This window comes from Pteronotus mesoamericanus, unplaced genomic scaffold (assembly GCF_021234165.1).
Source record: "Pteronotus mesoamericanus isolate MK-2021 breed Mesoamerican mustached bat unplaced genomic scaffold, CSHL_Meso_final contig_73, whole genome shotgun sequence".
NCBI lineage: Eukaryota > Metazoa > Chordata > Mammalia > Chiroptera > Mormoopidae > Pteronotus > Pteronotus mesoamericanus.
Window position 1 is genome coordinate 28,234,910 of NW_026555245.1, and position 6,000 is coordinate 28,240,909.

Here is a 6,000-nt window from a genome sequence, read left to right on the forward strand (position 1 = left end):
TATGGAAGTCTGACAAACAAGGAGTTAAAGAAGAAACATTCACCCAGACTGGCAGGAGGGGTGGAGTCAGGCAGCCTGGGCAGAGAGGATATGCAACAAGGCTGTGGCTGGAGGACTGGACAAGGCAGTGGCTGGCGGACCGGGTGGTACCACATTTGCATGCGGATAAACCGGGAGGAATAACTGGGGAGTGAGATACACCATGCAGCCCTGGGTTCCAGCATGGGGGAAAAAAAAAGCCTCAAAACCTCGTAAAAACCTGCGGGGGTTGTGGTGGCAGGAGAAACTCTTGGCCTCACAGGAGAGTTCGTTGGAGAGACCCATGGGGTCCCAGAATGAACACAAACCCACTCACCCAGGAATCTGCACTAGAAGGGCCCAATTTGCTTATGGGTAGCGGGGAAGTGATTGAAGGCTGGAGGAGAGCTGAGCAAGCAGTATTGTTCTCTCTCTGACCCCTCTCCCACATATGGTGCCACAAAGCAGCGACCTGGGTTGCCCTGCCCTGATGAATATCTAAGGCTCTACCCCTTACAATATCAAAGGAGTGCCACGACAAAGAAATATGGCCAAAATGAAAGAACAGATCAAAACTCCAGAAAAAATACAACTAAGCGATGAAGAGAGAGCTAACCTATCAGATGCAGAGTTCAAAACCTTGGTGATATAATTACAATGCTCACAGAAATGGTGGTATGGTTGCAAAACAGAGGAAAAGGTAAAGGCAATACAAAGCAAAATAAAGACAACTATATAGGGAACCAACAGTGAAGGGAAGGAAACCAGGACTCAAATCAACAATTTGGAGCAGAAGGAAGAGATAAACATTCAACCACAACAGAATGAAGAAAGAAGAATGCAAAAAAAATGAGTAGAGGCTTAGGAACCTCCAGGACAACTCTAAATGTCCCAACGTCCAAATCATAGGGCTGCCAGAAGAAGAGGAAGAGCTAGAAATTGAAAACTTATTTGAAAAGTAAGGAAAGAGAACTTCCCCAATCTGGCAAAGGAAATAGACTTCCAGAAAGTCCAGGAAGCTCAGAGGGTCCCAAAGAAGTTGGACCCAAGGAAGCACACACCAAGGCACATCATAATTACATTACCCAAGATTAAAGATAAGGAGAGAATCTTAAAAGCAGCAAAAAGAGAGAAAAAGAGAGAGTTACCTACAAAAGAGTCCCCATAGGACTATCAGTTGATTTATCAAAAGAAAGCTTGCAGGCAAGAAGGGGCTAGGAAGAAGTGTTCGAAGTCATGAAAGACAAGGACCTACATCCAAGATGACTCTATCCAGCAAAGCTATCAGTTAGAATGGAAGGGCAGATAAAGTGCTTCCCAGATAAGGCCAAGTTAAAGGAGTTCATCATCACCTAGCTCTTATTACATGAAATATTAAAGGGACTTATCTAAAAAAAGAAGATCAAAACTATGAACAGTAAAATGACAACAAGCTCACAACTATCAACAACTGAACATAAAAACAAAAACAAAAAACAAATAAAGCAAACAACTAGAAAAGGAACAGAATGATGGAAATGGAGACCACATGGAGGATTATCAGTGGGGAGGGGAGAGAATGGGGGTATAGGTACAAAATAGACAGGAAGAAGTTAAGAATAGTATACGAAATGGAGAAACAAAATAACTTATATGTATGACCCATGGACATGAACTGAGGCGAGGGTGGAATTCTGGTGGGAATGAGAGTGCAGGGCAGATAAAGGGGAGAAAAAATGGGTAAACTCTAATGGCATAATCAATAAAATATACTTAAAAATTAAAAAAAAGAAAATTAAGAATTTTCAGACTTATTTAGTATTGTTTTTGGAATGATACCATGTCACACTCACAGTAGATGAACAGGGTTTGATCAAATATAATGAGCTAGAGGGACGGTAGGTTATTGGAATACTAAACTATGTCCATGTACAAGTACTTTCCAAATGAGAACAGCCAACTTGGAAACATACTTGACCATTAAAGGACTAGCTTCTCCTCTACACCCTAACCCTGCAATATCAGCTAACTTATTTTGTTGCAACACAGTGGGTGTGCCAAAAGCTGGCCCAATATTTCCTTCTCCAGGTCCACACTTCCTGCAGAGTGGGAGAGGCACAGAGGGTTTCTATTCTACCACTCACAGCTCAGGTAATTCTTCAAAAATAATAAAATACTCCCCCTTTACCTTCCTTGCTTTCAACTCCTATCCAGTTCCTTTAGTGGAAAAAAACCCAAAACTTTCTCTCTCAATAAGAAAAATAAAGCATATAATGACCTTCTGTGTGATATATCTTCTATATCCTATGGGGCTAAAAAGCTAAACAAAGCCCAATCCTTCTGTCCAGAAGCTCAAAATCTGTTGGGGAGAAAAATATATAGCTAATTGACTTTCTCAGATCAAAATCTGGAATGGTGGAGGCATGTTTCCTGAAAATGTATTCCTTGGAACTTGAGTCTCACCAGGTATTTTTGAATTGGGTTTGGAAAACAGTATTCTATACTCAGTGAAGATGTATAATATATTGCTGTCTTTGATCATTCTGATAAGTCTGACATATCATGAATCACTTTAACTGTGTTTAGCCCATGTTCTAATAACTTACTTTTAGACTACAGAAAGTTTTAGCTTTTTAACAATACATAACATTTGAAAAATGCTGTGCTAGAGATAAAAATGTTTATAAGCATTAGAAGATGAGTTCTGACTAATAATAGTTACTATTTTCTGAGTGTTTTAGGTATTTTCCATGAGAGGCACTTTAACACATATTAGCTCATTAAACAGAAAACTATGTGAAGAATAAAGGATTTGAGCTAGGCCTTGCAGGCTGAAAAACCTAGGGACATGCTGGAGAAAAGGACATTCCAGGAAAAGGTAAGTATACAGAGAAACATGGAATGCAATACATGTCAATCATGTTTGGACAAGTACATGCATGAGGAAGCCCATATTTAGCTTTCATATGCAATGGTATAAATTTATTAGAATAGACTTCCTTTAAACTAACTTTTTCCCTTCTTTATCCCTTCCTTCTCCTTTCCTTCCATTACTCACATCGCCACTAACAAAACTCCTGTGCTGATATTATTTTCAGCATAGTAACAGAACCCATAATGTAAACAAAATAAAATGATATTTTAATAGTGCCACCATCTTCTATAAAATGGGTAGGTCCAAGATACAGTGATGATATCTTGGTGGATATCATCAAATGGTGGAAAGATCATACTTGGAAATGAGTGTGAAAATATTCTTTAATGACTCTATTGTGTATATTTTAAATTTTAAAAAATTTATTGATTTTTTAGAGAGAGAAGAAGTGGGCAGGAGAGAGAGATAGAAAGGTATATAGATATATACATACATAAATACATCAATTTGTTGCCCCACTTATTTATGCATTCATTGGTTGATACTTGTATGTGCCCTAAGGTTGTGATCGACCCACACACTTGGCCTATCGGGATGATGCTCTAACCAGTTTAGCCAAGGCTATTGTGTATATATTAAAATTATGCACCTTAAAATAAAAAATCATATATCTCATGCTTTTGGGAAAATTGGATATATGTTATTCATTAATAAAGTCTTGGATTAGTAAAAATGATTCATTTCCAGGGTTATATACCAGGAACACGACAGAGTATGTTTAGACAGTATCGGTCAATTCAATAACTTTTAATCAAATAGCCATAAATACATCGTTTATCCAACATATAATAACAATGGTCTATGCTTTAAAACTTTAAAAACATTCACGTTCATTAAATATTTTGACTTTTGACAACGTGGGGAAGATATTATCCCCATGAAGAAATACAAGCTATGGCACAAATAATGCCCCTTTTTATTATAAAAACTTTGACTACAAAATCAGAAGCATGTAATTCTGTAACATAACAATATTGCAGTCAATCACACTATGATGTTCTAGGTGAAATGTTCAAATTAAAACTATAAATTATTATACCCATATTATTACCCTACCACCACACTCAAGCAGGCGTTACTTCTGCCGGACCGTGCATATTTAGAGAAACTAAATATCTGGCCCTAGTACAGGAAAGGTTCATTGCGGCACTCACGTATTTTTTCCTCCTTCAAATTTGGAACATTTTCTGCAATCCCATTCAAATTTTTTAGTAACAAAATTTCTAGTCTGTCCAGTATTCAGAATCCTCATGTGAAAAGTTAAGGTATTATAATTAGTGACTTTTTTAAAATTTGTACAAGTTAAAAAATAGGTAACCTCTCTAAGCAGCAACATCATGATAAGTGTATCATAAAAAATTAGCTCCATAGTCATAAATGAAAACATATCAAAGATTTTCCCACTTTAGGGCTTCCCATCTCAACTTTCCCAAGAGTGCATCTGTCTGCAAATGATAACTAATGCACATGTGGTTATAAACACATTATTTGGGATCTCAATTCTTAAATGTTTAAGGGTGATAGATTCTTGACCCTTTGCTAGCTCCCAATATTTAGGTCATTGAAAAGATTTCTTTTAAAATACCCACAAAATATTTTATTAGCAAGTGGGGACTAAGAATGTTTTATAAGCTTATCCTATCCAATGTACAAACCTACAAATTGGGTTTACATGTTCTAGTTGTCTAGTTAAAACAAAACAAAAAAAACAAAACAAAACTCCAAAACAAAAAACACTATGCTTGCCCTGGCCAGTGTGGCTCAGTTGGTTGGAGGGTTGTTCCATAAACCAAAAGGTCACAAGCTTGAATCCCAGTCAGGGCACATGCCCAGGTTGCGGGTTTGGTCCCTGGTTGGGATGCATATGAGAGGCAACTAACTGATGATTCTCTCCCTCTCTTCCCTTCTCTCTAAAATCAATAAGCATTTCCTCTGGTGAGGAAAAACAAACAAACAAAAAACACTATCCTCCATTATACAAAAGAAAAACATGATACAGTATCCCAAATAGAAACTTCTATTCTCCGAACTCTAACCAAAATCTCAAACTGAACTTTCAGAGCCACATATTCGAAGACCTTGAAGCCTATTTTATAGTCATATGTAATCATTGCTTGGCCAAAGTCCTCTTTAAAAGAAAATTCCCTATTCTTCACTCCTTAGAAATAAAAAAAAGTAATAAAGTTTAATCACTAGTAGTACATACAATATCTACCTTATGTTTCTCCAACTTATTTCATATGAATTGCTTGAGAAATAATATGTAATATGGAAGAACAAAAAAAACCTGGCTGTCTAATCTCACCAACTTTCTCCTAAAAGACTATTAAATCTACCAAACTTCTTTTTTCACTGGCTTCTGAAAAGGGATTGTACTTAAAAAGAAGGGTGAAAATAATATTTATCCTAACACAGAGAACTGGGGAGGAGATCTTATAAGGGTGATGGATATTGTGTAATTTCCTGTTTACTTTAAAAACTAGATACTTGGCTTATTATGTAAGCAATGGGGCTTTTAGATTGACTATAAAACCTCCTACTAGGTTTAATAACTCCCATTCCAAACATATCTTATTTAAAAAATTGAGGAGTGGCACATTCACTTCAATAACCAATGAGATTCTGCAGTTCTCGGTTCTCCTGGGATCATTTTTGCCTTGTGTTATAGGAGAAATTGAGGAAGTTTCTAAAATGAGAAAAAAGAGGGCACTTTACAAGTTTATTCTTAAAGTCAGGATGAATATTAACACTAGGGATAGCACACTCAAGATGATCTCCACGGTTCTACTATGTGGACCATCACAGACCTTAAGTTATGTTGACTTCACTATATTAACAATATTTCTGCCATTTATCAAGCATCACCGTGCAGATACTTCATCTCATTTGATATTAATAGAGCTGTGAGCATGATGTTCTCAATCTCATTTTATGGCCAAGGAGGCAGAGGCCCAGAGAGGTCAACTGCTTTCTAGTCAAGAGCCAAGCCAGGCTAGGAACCCAGGGCCCTGAGATTCAGAAGTCCATTCTGCTTACTCTACATTTCAAAAAAAAATCTAGAGTTCCTT

At 37.0% G+C, this 6,000-nt stretch overlaps 1 long non-coding RNA gene across 1 annotated transcript in view; it reads right to left on the bottom strand.

Annotated features, from left to right (window-relative positions):
* LOC129078325 (uncharacterized) overlaps positions 1-6,000 on the bottom strand; it is a 107,241-nt gene extending 101,241 nt beyond the window's left edge. Inside the window, exon 1 of the long non-coding RNA XR_008529952.1 lies at positions 5,545-6,000. This is a non-coding gene — a long non-coding RNA (uncharacterized LOC129078325). The remainder of the gene's footprint in view (positions 1-5,544) is intronic.